Source organism: Capra hircus, chromosome 4, assembly GCF_001704415.2.
Source record: "Capra hircus breed San Clemente chromosome 4, ASM170441v1, whole genome shotgun sequence".
Taxonomy (NCBI): Eukaryota; Metazoa; Chordata; class Mammalia; order Artiodactyla; family Bovidae; genus Capra; species Capra hircus.
In genome coordinates, this window is record NC_030811.1 from 92300401 (window position 1) to 92314924 (window position 14524).

Below are 14524 nucleotides of genomic sequence, written 5' to 3' on the forward strand. Positions count from 1 at the left end.
GGCATAGTCAATAAAGCAGAAATAGATGTTTTTCTGGAACTCTCTTGCTGTTTCCATGATCAGGCAGATGTTGGCAATTTGATCTCTGGTTCCTCTGCCTTTTCTAAAACCAGCTTGAACATCAGGGAGTTCACAGTTCATGTATTGCTGAAGCCTGGCTTGGAGAATTTTGAGCATTAATTTACTAGCATGTGAGATGAGTGCAATTGTGCAGTAGTTTGAGCATTCTTTGGCATTGCCTTTCTTTGGGATTGGGATGAAAACTGACCTTTTCCAGTCTTGTGGCCACTGCTGAGTTTTCCAAATTTGCTGGCATATTGAGTGCAGCACTTTTACAGCGTCATCTTTCAGGATTGGAAATAGCTCAACTGGAATTCCATCACCTCCATTAGCTTTGTTCATAGTGATGCTTTCTAAGGCCCACTTGACTTTACATTCCAGGATGTCTGGCTCTAGGTGAGTTATCACACCATCATGATTATCTGGGTCGTGAAGATCTTTTCTGTACAGTTCTTCTGTGTATTCTTGCCACTTCTTCTTAATATCTTCCGCTTCTGTTAGGTCCATACCATTTCTGTCTTTTATCGAGCCCATCTTTGCATGAAATGTTCCCTTGGTATCTCTAATTTTCCTGAGGAGATCTCTAGTCTTTTCCATTCTGTTGTTTTTCTCTATTTCTTTGCATTGATCTTTGAGGAAGGCTTTCTTACCTCTTCTTGCTATTGTTTGGAACTCTGCATTCAGATGCTTATATCTTTCCTTTTCTCCTTTGCTTTTTGCTTCTCTTCTTTTCCCAGCTATTTGTAAGGCCTTCCCAGACAGCCATTTTGTTTTTTTGCATTTCTTTTCCATGGGGATGGTCTTGATCCCCGTCTCCTGTACAATGTCACGAACCTCCATTCATAGTTCATCAGGCACTCTATCTATCAGATCTAGTTCGTTAAATCTATTTCTCACTTCTACTGTATAATCATAAGGGATTTGATTGAGGTCATACCTGAATGGTCTAGTGGTTTTCCCTACTTTCTTCAATTTAAGTCTGAATTTGGTAATAAGGAGTTCATGATCTGAGCCACAGTCAGCTCCTGGTCTTGTTTTTGTTGACTGTATAGAGCTTCTCCATCTTTGGCTGCATAGAATATAGTCAATCTGATTTCAGTGTTGACCATCTTGTGATGTCCATGTATAGAGTCTTCTGTTGTGTTGTTGGAAGAGGGTGTTTGGTATGACCAGTGCATTTTCTTGGCAAAACTCTATTAGTCTTTGCTCTGCTTCATTCCTCATTCCAAGGCCAAGTTTGCCTGTTACTCCAGGTGTTTCTTGACTTCCTACTTTTGCATTCCAGTCCCCTATAATGAAAAGGACATCTTTTTGGGGTGTTAGTTATAAAAGGTCTTGTAGGTCTTCATAGAACCATTCAACTTCAGCTTCTTCAGCATTACTGGTTGGGGCATAGACTTGGATTACTCTGATATTGAATGGTTTGCCTTGGAAACAAACAGAGATCATTCTGTCATTTTTGAGATTGCATCCAAGTACTGCATTTCAGACTCTCTTGTTGACCATGATGGCTACTCCATTTCTTCTAAGGGATTCCTGCCTGCAGTAGTAGATATAATAGGCATCTGAGTTAAATTCACCCTTTCCAGGTGAATTTAACTGATTTTAGTTAGCTAATTCCTAGAATGTTGACGTTCACTCTTGCCATCTCCTGTTTGACCACTTCCAATTTGCCTTGATTCACGGACCTGACATTCCAGGTTCCTATGCAATATTGTTCTTTACAGCATCGGATCTTGCTTCTATCACCAGTCACATCCACAGCTGGGTATAGAGCCAAAGCAAAAGCAGAAACCCACTCCCAGCAGCCTCTCAATTCCACCTACTCTGGTCCATTATACTTCCTTTAAATCAGGGAGTATCTATTCCACTCCAAATAGCCAAAACTGTTTCTCGTTCAGATCATGATCATCAGTAATCCAAGTTAGTCTAGAACCTTCCTACCTGGTCTCCCTTTGCTTACTCTTATATCTCTCCAAAGCATTTTCTATTAAATGGAATTTTAAAAAATGCCTTTGTCAGCAAACCATCTTTCTGTTTAGAATTCTATGTCTTTTCAATAGAATCACTGATACCTATGTCCTTGTCCAATTTTTAATAGTGTCTCTTCTCATTCTAGAAAGTATCCCAGTTTATACCACTTCCACAAGGGCATCCCTGACCTTACCAGCTTCTCTGCCTTCCTCTCAAGACTCATCTCGGGCTACTTCCTTCTTGCCATCTATACTCCAGCTATGATTAACTGCCTTTTGCATTTTCTCCCCCATCCATCCTTTCCCCCTCCTACCTCATCTTTTAACAATTAAAAAACAAAACCAAAACACTTTGGCTCATTTTTCACTAGGTGACTCCTACTCACCCTCTTTATTGTAGAAAAAAAAAGTCACGTGTTTTAATTTTCCTGTTACACTTACTGAATCAGAGTCCCTACAATGCCTTCTGCAACATTTATTACTTCTTCATCATAACATTTATAAGTTTTTTTGTGATTGGTTTCTGCCTATATTCCTCAGTTACTTTGAAGGACATCAGGGCTGAGTCATTTTTTCATCATTTTATCCCCAGTTCTCAGTCACCAACAGTTAATAAACATTTCCAAAAGTCATAAAGATGTAAGTACATCCTTGAAAGTCATAAAAGAATTAAAACAATACCAGTCATAACAACCTAGATCACCGTTCGAAGTACTTTCTAGTTCATAAATGATTTTCTTTTCTCATTAGTTTTGAATGTTTCAAGTAAAACGTTGCATCTAAATCTTGTGAAGAAAAAGAGTATTTCTTTAAAGAGTGATATCACCTATGCTTTGCATGCATCCAAAATGTTGTTTCTCTCATGTACATTTTACTCCAAGAGTTAAATGTCTTCGAAAGTAAATCTACTTTTGTAATAGAACTCTAAATCTTGAAAGGCTTGAAAAGAAACGTTCCTACTTTCCTTCTCAGCAAACAAGCAGCCTGGTGTTAACCACCAGGGCTGCTCTACTTTTCTCATTTCGTCCTTTTTCCCCTCAAGCAGCTCTCAGGGTTCTTCCAATGACTTCCTCTCACCCCTTCTCCTTTCACACCCTCCCACCCCACACTCTGTTGCTGCTAACAATCACATCTCTTTGTAGAGATGTGAGCATTTGTCCTAAGGACTCATCCAGCACATGGGTTGGGAGGCTAACTGTGGCCACCTAGTAGACATAAAGCACTTTCCTCCTCTCTGTCTCAATTCCATCACTCCTTTCGTTAATATTTCAGGGCAATATTCCACCCTTCTGCTTCTGCATCTGTGGCTGGGGTGTTAATTGATGAGATAATTCTTGGATCAAATTCAAGAACGGCTTTAAAAAATTTAATGTATGTGGGTACCAAATAATGATCTCACACTGTGTATGACCCAGAGTACTCAAATGTGTCATGTTACTGAATTACCCTTAGGTAACCATTTCTGTGTCTGGGTGGCCACGGGTAGGGTAGGAAGGCAAAAGATGTCTCTGAGTATGTGGTAGGTAGAGAGAGACAGGGAAGAAGAGAGGTGGTCTGCACCACTGCACCCAACACATTTATAATTGTAACTGACTATCACTTACATGACTTAATATCTCTGTGTGGAAGCTTTTTAATATTTTTATAAGTATATATTTTACCACTTCTCAAACTACTAGAATTTCTACTAAAAGTCTAATACAGGTTTACTACCTGTGTGGCTTTTAAAACAAAAAGGATTGTAACATTTCCAGTGTTTTCCTGCAATGTTCATTTAGAAAGGAATTTCATTTATAATTCATTATTACTTTGAATGGAGTCCATGTATAAGAGGAGCTCTTTCGGGGAAAACACCAATACTGAAAAGTAGTTAATGTGATTGAAAGGCTTCTATAACAATAACTGAAGATTTCTCCACTTGCCAAATGGTTCTACAGGTCCAAGGGATTAGGGAAGATTTGAAGAAAGAATGAAAAATATAATTTTTTAGATTAAAACTGTATATCAGTTCAGTTTAGTTGCTCAGCCGTGTCCAACTCTTCATGATCCCATGAATTGCAGCACGCCAGGCCTCCCTGTCCATCACCAACTCCCGGAGTTCACTCAGACTCTCGTCCATCAAGTCAGTGATGGCATCCAGCCATCTTATCCTCTGTCATCCCCTTCTCCTCCTGCCCCCAATCCCTCCCAGCAACAAAGTCTTTTCCAATGAGTCAACTCTTCGCATGGGGTGGCCAGAGTACTGGAGTTTCAGCTTTAGCATCACTCCTTCCAAAGAAATCCCAGGGTTGATCTCCTTCAGAATGGACTGGTTGGCTCTCCTTGCAGTCCTAGGGACTCTGAAGAGTTCTCCAACACCACAGCTCAAAAGCATCAGTTCTTCAGCGCTCAGCTTTCTTCACAGTACAACTCTCACATCCATACATGACTACTGGAAAAACCATTGCCTTGACTAGATGGACCTTAGTTGGCAAAGTAATGTCTCTGCTTTTGAATATGCTATCTAGGTTGCTCATAAACTTTGCTTTCAAGGAGTAAGGAGTAAGCATCTTTTAATTTCATGGCTGCAGTCACCATCTGCAGTGATTTTGGAACCCAAAAAATAAAGTCTGACACTGTTTCCCCTGTTTCCCCATCTATTTCCCATGAAGTGATGGGACCGGATGCCATGATCGGCTGCGACCGACTGGCGCACTAAGCGCGGGTGAGAGGAGCTACCCCATGACGGAGGTCAGGGGCAGAAGCCAGGAGGACCCCATGCCCGAAGGGCGGCGGCCAAGAGGCGTTACCGCACGTCAGAGGTCAGGGGCAGCGGCCGAGTGTGCCAGGCTCTGATGGTGCAAGAATGGCCGAGAGGAGCTACCCTGAATCCGAGGTCAGGGGCAGCGGCCGGGAGGAGCCACCCCATGTCCAAGGAGCGGTGGCTGCGAGGGTGCAGGAGGGCCTAGAGGAGCTATCCAACACTGAAGGTCAGGAAGGGAGGCAGTGAGGAGATACCCTTCCTCCAAGGTACGGAGAAGCTGTGCTTTGCTGGAGCAGACGTGAAGAGATACCACACGCCCAAGGTAAGAGAAACCCAAGTAAGATGGTAGGTGTTGTAAGAGGGCATTAGAGGGCAGACACACTGAAACCATACTCACAGAAAACTAGTCAATCTAATCACACTAGGACCACAGCCTTGTCTAACTCAGTGAAACTAAGCTATGCCCACGGGGAAACCCAAGATGGGTGGGTCATGGTGGAGAGATCTGACAGAATGTGGTCCACTGGAGAAGGGAATGGCAAACCACTTCAGTATTCTTGCCTTGAGAACCCTGTGAACAGTATGAAAAGGCAAAATGATAGGATACTGAAAGAGGAACTCCCCAGGTCAGTAGGTGCCCAACATGCTACTGGAGAACAGTGGAGAAATAACTCCAGAAAGAAGGAAGGGATGGAGCCAAAGGAAAAACAATACCCAGCTGTGGATGTGACTGGTGATAGACGCAAGGTCCAATGCTGTAAAGAGCAATATTGCATAGGAACCTGGAATGTCAGGTCCATGAATCAAGGCAGATTGGAAGTGGTCAAACAGGAGACGGCAAGAGTGAACGTCAACATTCTAGGAATCAGTGAACTAAAATGGACTGGAAAGGGTGAATTTACCGCAGACGACCATTATATCTAATACTGCGGGAAGGAATCCATTAGAAGAAATGGAGTAGCCATCATGGTCTACAAAAGAGTCCAAAATGTAGTACTTGGATGCAATCTCAAAAATGACAGAATGATCTCTGTTTGTTTCCAAGGCAAACCATTCAATATCAGAGTAATCCAAGCCTATGCCCCAACCAGTAATGCTGAAGAAGCTGAAGTTGAATGGTTCCATGAAGACCTACAAGACCTTTTTTATAACTAACACCCAAAAAAGATGTCCTTTTCATTATAGGGGACTGAAATGCAAAAGTAGGAAGTCAAGAAACACCTGGAGTAACAGGCAAATTTGGCCTTGGAATACGGAATGAAGCAGGGCAAGGACTAATAGAGTTTTGCCAAGAAAATGCACTGGTCATAGCAAACACCCTCTTCCAACAACACAACAGAAGACTCTACACATGGACATCACCAGATGGTCAACACTGAAATCAGATTGACTATATTCTATGCAGCCAAAGATGGAGAAGCTCTATACAGTCAACAAAAACAAGACCAGGAGCTGACTGTGGCTCAGATCATGAACTCCTTATTACCAAATTCAGACTTAAATTGAAGAAAGTAGGGAAAACCGCTAGACCATTCAGGTATGACCTCAATCAAATCCCTTATGATTATACAGTGGAAGTGAGAAATAGATTTAAGGGCCTAGATCTGATAGATAGAGTGCCTAATGAGCTATGGACGGAGGTTCGTGACATTGTACAGGAGACAGGGATCAAGACCATCCCCATGGAAAAGAAATGCAAAAAAGCAAAATGGCTGTTTGGGGAGGCCTTACAAATAGCTGTGAAAAGAAGAGAGGTGAAAAGCAAAGGAGAAAAGGAAAGATATAAGCATCTGAATGCAGAGTTCCAAAGAATAGCAAGAAGAGATAAGAAAGCTTTCTTCAGCAATCAATGCAAAGAAATAGAGGAAAACAACAGAATGGGAAGACTAGAGATCTCTTCAGGAAAATTAGCGATAACAAGGGAACTTTTCGTGCAAAGATGGGCTCGATTAAGGACAGAAATGGTATAGACCTAACAGAAGCAGAAGATATTAAGAGGTGGCAAGAATACACAGAAGAACTGTACAAAAATACTTTCATGACCCAGATAATCACGATGGTATGATCACTCATCTAGAGCCAGACATCCTGGAATGTGAAGTCAAGTGGGCCTTAGAAAGCATCACTATGAACAGAGTTAATGGAGTTGATGGAATTCCAGTGGAGCTATTTCCAATCCTGAAGATGATGCTTTGAAAGTGCTGCACTCAATATGCCAGCAAATCTGGAAAACTCAGCAGTGACCTCAGGACTGGAAAAGGTCAGTTTTCATCCCAATCCCAAAGAAAGGCAATGCCAAAGAATGTTCAAACTACTGCACAATTACACTCATCTCACATGCTAGTAAAGTAATGCTCAAAATTCAGCAATACATGAACAGTGAACTTCCAGATGTTCAAGCTGGTTTTAGAAAAGGCAGAGGAACCAGAGTTCAAATTGCCAACATCCGCTGGATCATGGAAAAAGCAAGAGAGTTCCAGAAAAACATCTTTTTCTGCTTTATTGACTATGTCAAAGCCTTTGACTGTGTGGATCACAATAAACTGTGGAAAATTCTGAAAGAGATGGGAATACCTGACCACCTGACCTGCCTCTTGAGAAACCTATATGCAGGTCAGGAAGCAACAGTTAGAACTGGACCTAGAACAACAGGTTGGTTCCAAATAGGAAAAGGAGTACGTCAAGGCTGTATATTGTCACCCTGCTTATTTAACTTCTATGCAGAGTACATCATGAGAAACGCTGGACTGGAAGAAACACAAGTTGGAATCAAGATTGCCAGGAGAAATATCAATAACCTCAGATATGCAGATGCCACCACCCTTATGGCAGAAAGTGAAGAGGAACTCAAAAGCCTCTTGACAAAAGTGAAAGAGGAGAGTGAAAAAGTTGGCTTAAAGCTCAGCATTCAGCAAACTGTATATAGAATTCTCAAAATGCAGAGCCTTAAAATTTTATTGACATGATACTAGAAATCAGTGAGGCCAATCCTTTGCCTTTGAATATACTCATGAACATAAAAATAAATGTGCAAGTCTACCCAGGAAACATTTATGCCTACTACAGAGCTGGAACCCAAACTGAGGAATCTTGACTCTTGTGTAATATACTTTAATTATTCATTAATATATCAATCTAGTATTGAATGTTGACTCTGTGAAATATGGGCATAATAATGAGGAATGGGACATAGTGGCTGTCTGAAAAAGCTTTCTTCCTGTGATAAGGAAATTTCAATAGGGTGTATGTAATAATAGTCATATAACTGAAGGAGTAGAGAAGAGATTACAATACAATAAAAGCCAGTCTGTGTGTCCAGAGAAGGTTCTATACTGAAGGAGACACATGTTTGAGCAAAAACTTTACAAGTATAAATAGCACATAGCTTGCACACAAACAATTTCTGTTGTTTACTGTGGGTTTAAGAGAGTGATGAATGGATAGACTGGAGAAAGGAAAAGATAAATGAGGATCTTGCATGGCAAGACAGGGCTAGGCCTTTATTTTGTACCAATTCGGAGTCATCAATAGAGATATTTTTGAGCAGAAGAGGAAGACGAAGCAGTTACGTGAGTTATTATCAAACCATTTTTATTGGACAAGTTGTTATTTCATTTTATTTTGCTTTGATTTCCAGTTGGCCACAGATCCATGTGTGGTCATCCTGGACATCACTAGTACTCAGTTTATGCCACAAGCCAATTGCCAGAAGAGTTAATGACACTCTAAGTGGTCCACAACCTAGTCAACGAGACAAATTCAATCATTACATGCTTGGAATTCAAAACATGTCAAAATGCTATAATAGCCAAACATATTCACCTTACCACACCCAACACCTGCAACTTATCTCCCCCTCCTGCTATGCACCATCTTACAGATGCAGATCTTTTTATTTCACCCAAACGACTCACGAAGTGAAGTCGCTCAGTCGTGTCTGACTCTTTGTGATCCCATGGACTGTATAGCCTACCAGGCTCCTCCATCCATGGGATTTTCCAGGCAATAGTACTGGAATGGGGTGCCATTTCCTTCTCCAGGGGATCTTCCCGACCCAGGGATCAAACCCAGGTTTCCCCCACTGTAGACAGACACTTTACCATTTGAGCCACCAGGGAAGTCCAGAAAGGCCTATTCATAAAGAGATTAAGACAAAAAAGTTTGGCTATTTCCTTTTAAGAATTCAAACTATCAGCTGTCAATGAGATAAAATGATGAGATAAGGATTGCATAACTGACTGTGGGGCTGTTTCCTCTAATATCTAGTCCTTGATTCAGGCAGTGTATAGTTACAGTGAGAGCGTATTTAGTTATAGTCCTCACTATATTTTTAATCATACTTCATTTATAGACAAAAGTTTAGAATCTTCTGAAGTGTTGCTGATTTAGAAAAATAGGCTATTGAATTAATTTTTTGATAAAAATATGTAGAAACTATTGTAATAGAGTTTTAAATATTGAAAATGCATAATGAAAAGCTATGCAGCAGCTATATCACTGCCTTTGAAGATGAAGGATAGAGTCAAACCAAGGAATGAAGGCAGCTTCTACAATCTGGAAAAGGCAAAAGATAAGTTATCTTCTAGAGCATCGGGATGGAAAGAGGCCCTCCAGTGAATCTCATTTTAGATTTCTGACCTCCAGAACTGTAAGATAATAAACTCATGTTGTTTCAAGCCATAAATTTTGTGATGATTTGTTACAGCAATAATATAAAACTAATATAAACTGTAACTTTATTTGCAAATACTTTTAACAGTTTGACTTTTACTATACTTAATGTACTTTTCTTCTGTGATGCATTTTTTAAATTATGTAATTCAACATAACACTGTTAACCTCTATATTCATGAGTTTTCAGTGCTAGTTAGGAAAGTTTCCTCCCTACCAAAATATAGGGGAATTCACCCATGATTTTATTTTCTAGTTACTTGTGTGGTTCTATTTACTAAATTTGAACTTTTGATTCATGTCAAATTTACCATAACATATGACATACAGATGGAGAAGGCAATGGGACCCCACACCAGTACTCTTGCCTGGAAAATCCCATGGACAGAGGAGCCTGGTGGGCTACAGTCCATGGGGTCGCGAAAAGTCGGACACCACTGAGTGACTTCACTTTCACGCATTGGAAAAGGAAATGGCAACCCACTCCAGTGTTCTTGCCTGGAGAATCCCAGGGATGGGAGAGCCTGGTGGGCTGCCATCTATGTGGTCGCACAGAGTCAGACATGACTGAAGCGACTTGGCAGCAGCACCAGCATGGCATACAGAATAAATCCAATTTTGCCTTTCTATTCCAGCAACACTTATTTTAAGCTTTTTTTAATTTTTCCTGGTTATTTGTATTGCTACCTATAGCATATTCTAAATTTACATATGTAAATCTAACAAGACACTATCATTTCTTCAGATAAAAGATGGAACAAACAAATGGAAAGATATTTTATGTTCCTAAACTAGAATTAATACTGTTAAAATGTGCATACTACTTAAAGTGATTTAGGATTCAATTCAATCCCTATAAAAAATTCCAATGGCACTTTTCATAGAAAAAAATTCTAAAATTTGTAGGGAAATACAAAAGAGCTCAAACAGCCAAAGCAACTTTGAGAAAGAAGAACAAAGCTGAAAAGAATCACACTTCCTGATTTCAAACTATCTTACAAAGCTTTAGTAATCAAAATGGTATGGTGTTGTGATAAAAGAAGACACACAGATCAATGCAACATAATAGAGAGTCCAGAATTAAACCCATGCATATATTGTCACCAAGAGCACTAAGAATGCACAACAGGAAAAAACCTTTTCAATACATGGTGTTGGGAAAACTGGACATTCACATGCAAAAAAACTTTAATTGGACCCTAATCATATGCTACACATCCAAATGGTCTTAGGATGGATTAGAGTCCTAGAAGAATACTAAAAAAAAAACCTCTCCTTGACACTGGCCTTGACAATGATTTTTTAGATATGACACCAAAGGTAAAGGCAACAAAAACAATAATTAAAAAAGTGGGATTATATCAAACTAAAAACAATAAAGGAAATAATCAATGAAAACATAACCTATGAAATGGGAGAAAATATTTGCAAACCATGTATCTGATCAAAGATTAATGTCCAAAATATGTGAGGAACACATATAATTCAACAGCAAAATGGGAAGGAAGGAAAAAAGGAGAGAAGGGAGGGAGACAGGGGAAAGGAAAGGGAGGGAAGGGGAGGAAAAAGAGCCTTGTTAAAGAGTAAGCAAAGGATCTGAAAAGACATTTTTCTGAAGAAGACATACAAATGGCCCACAGGTGTATGAAAAAATGTTCAGTGTCCCTAATTATTAGAGAAATGTACACCAAAATCACATGAGATATCTCCTCACACCTCTTAGGATGGCTGTTTTAAAAAGGCAAGAAATACAAAAGGCGGTGAGGATGTGGAAAAAAGGGAACCCTTGTATACTACTGGTGGAAATGTAAATTGGTACAACCACTGTGGGAAATAGTACAAAAGTTCCCACCCAAATTAGAAACCGAATTAGCAAATGATGCAGGAATTCTACTTCAGGGTATATATCCTAAGGAAATAATATCACTATCTTAAAGCAATATCTGCACTCCCATGTTCATGCATCATTATTGACAATAGTCAAGCATTGGAAGCTACTTGCTGCTTTGTACAACTCAATTTCAAAACCTAAATAAATTAGCATTTTTCAGAAATAGAAGTAGAGGATATATTTTAAAAATCTGTCCATGTAAAAAACCAGTTACGTGGTTTCACAAGAGAATTCTATAAAACATTAAAAGATCAAATAATCTAATGCTACTAAACAATTTAAGAGTATAAGAAATATTTTCAAATTAATTTTATGAAGCAAGTATTATCGTCATGAAAACCTGATAATGAAAAAAGAAATCTATGCCAATATCACTTATGCATATCAATGCAGAAAATCTTAAATGTTAATCTACAGAGTCTAACAGCACATCAAAAGATAGTACATCTGATGTATGGCAAAATACATCACTTACAATATTGCAAAGCAATTATCTTTCAATTAAAGATAAATTAATTAAAATGTTAAAAAAAACTCCCACTATAATAGTAGATTTTTATATTTGTATTTTTTTCAAATTTTACTTTGTTTTGATGTTATGATATTATGTGACTAAAATTAATACTTGCTATATCTTCATGACTAAAAAAAAAGAGACAGTATATCACAGCCAAATAGGATTTTAAAGTTCAAAAGTGGCTCAGTAGAAAACGCATTAATAAAATTAATAATATGATCATCTCTATATATGAAGAAATTAATATATTTCTTTATTCATTTTTGACATATCTGAAAAGCATTAATTTAGATTTCAACCTGAGCTATACAAAGTAATCTCTTAAGATGTGTTTAAATTAAATCTTTTGGTGATTATGTCTCCTGTGTGATTGCTAATTTTGTGTATTGGTTTTTCATCTTTTTGTTTCTATTTGGTTTTGTTAATGGTTTTCCTATTTTGTTATTTTTCTGCTTCTATTGGCTTTTCACTTTCTAATTTGCACATTTTTGTTTTCACCTTTATTAAATAACTACGTATACTTTTCTCTGGTTTGTTTAGTCATTGTTTTTCTAGATTTTTAAGTGAGAGTTTAATTTATTCACTTTCTTTCATAATTTTTTATTGCTACAATGATCTCAAGTAGTAACATTTGCACTGATTGTTTTAGCTGTATCCTCCAAATTTTAATGTCCAATTTTTATCACCTTTATTTTTTATTTTGACTTTGGAACAGCTCTTTAAGAATGCATACTGTGTTATTCTTTCTATATATAACTGGAGAAATTTTTTATATCTTGTTATTAATTTCTAGATTTATTGTTGTTTACTGAAATAAAAACATACAACAGAAGTGCTATAGGTTTGTTTTATTAGAGGGACTCGCTGAGGGCTGTAGCCCAGAAGATAGCTTCTCAGATAGCTCTGAAAAACTGCTTGGAAGAGGTAGGGGGAAGAAGCCAGCATTTTTATGATTTCAGCTGGGGATATAAGCGCTCAAGTGTACATCTCAGTAAAAGATTACTGCTAGCCATGAGGATCAGATATCCCAGTTAAAATTAGTTATCTTAGTGTTTTTCTATGTATGGGAAGATGCAAGAATCTAGGTTCACCACAATTTTCCTTAAGTATAACTATCTAAGGGCCTGTTTTTCCAAAGCACAGAGTGCCTCATTCTGTCGTCTGCTCTGAATTCCTTTCAGGGTGTACTGTACATCAGAGAGCACAGCAGCCAACGACATTCTTTGTAGAACTGGATGGCAAGTGATATTGCTTATTTTACATTGTTCTACAGTCGGAAAAAGCTCTTTGTGTTATTTCTACTTTTTCAAATTTGTGAGAATAAGATGTATTCTTATTAGTGGGTTCAGTATGTGTATTTATCTGGAGAAGGAAATGGCAACCCATTCCAGTATCCTTGGTGTATTTATCAGAATCATCGCACTGACTTTGGGATTTAGGTCTTCAGTAACATTTTTTCTGCATTCCATCTACCTTTGAAGGAGTGACTTATGTTAAAATCCTCCTTTGTTAAGGTATCTATCTCTCCAAATATCATCTGTTGTTTCCGCTTTAAAAAATTTGTTCAGTCAGTTCAGTTCAGTCACTCAGTCGTGTCCGACTCTGCGACCCCATGAACCACAGCACGCCAGGCCTCCCTGTCCATCACCAACTCCCGGAGTTCACTCAGACTCACGTCCATCGAGTCAGTGATGCCATCCAGCCATCTCATCCTCCGTCGTCCCCTTCTCCTCCTGCCCCCAATCCCTCCCAGCATCAGAGTCTATGTGTGTCTCTCTCTCTCTCTCTCACACACACACACACATATATATATATGCTAGGTATATAAGTATACCAATATACTTCCTCTTCATTTTGAATTGTGGCCAAGCATTAAAAATTGTCCTTTGCATCTTTTAATTCTATTTCTCATCTATACAATCAGTTATTAATTTCATGAGCTCTACTTTATTTCATTTAAAATTGCGTAGTGTATTACTTCCCTCTCAGTTTCTAATTGCTTTTTATATGTGTCTCTCACATAAGCATAGTATTAAATGCTGATTTTTGGACAGTATAAAACCTCTTGTCTCTTAATAGATTTGCCAATCTGCATATTTATCAACCTGACTGCTATTGTGGACTACATTCTGTCATATTCTATGTCATATTTGAATGTACATGTCTTGATACACACAGTTGTTTATCATGCAGTCTATTTTAGTTACTTCTGTTTCTTCTCTTTTTCTTACTTCCTCTTACCCTCCTTTCTCTTTCCCCTTCTTTTCCTTCTCCTTCCCTTTCTCTTCTTCTAATACCCTCCTCCACAAAGCAGAAGAGAGAACTCATCATGAGTTCAGGTCTCAAAATAGGATTTCTAATTTTAAAAAGTCAACAATTCTGTACTGTAATAGAGCATATCTATAGGCGGTGCATAGACCACCAGGCACGGCTGCTCTTTCCTTGGTCGCTGAAATCTTGCTATTGAGTAAGCCTGTGTCCCTTGGTGTTGCACTAGTCTTAGATCTGGTCAATTAAAGGACTGCTGATTTAATTCCCTGGACATATTCCTGCAGTATCACGAAGGCACCACTTTGGAATTTAGGAAGCATGATTGATCTGTGGCTCACCTCTCCAGGCTCCTTAAAACATTTCAAAGTACCAGTCCTTTGGACACCCAACTGCCTCTT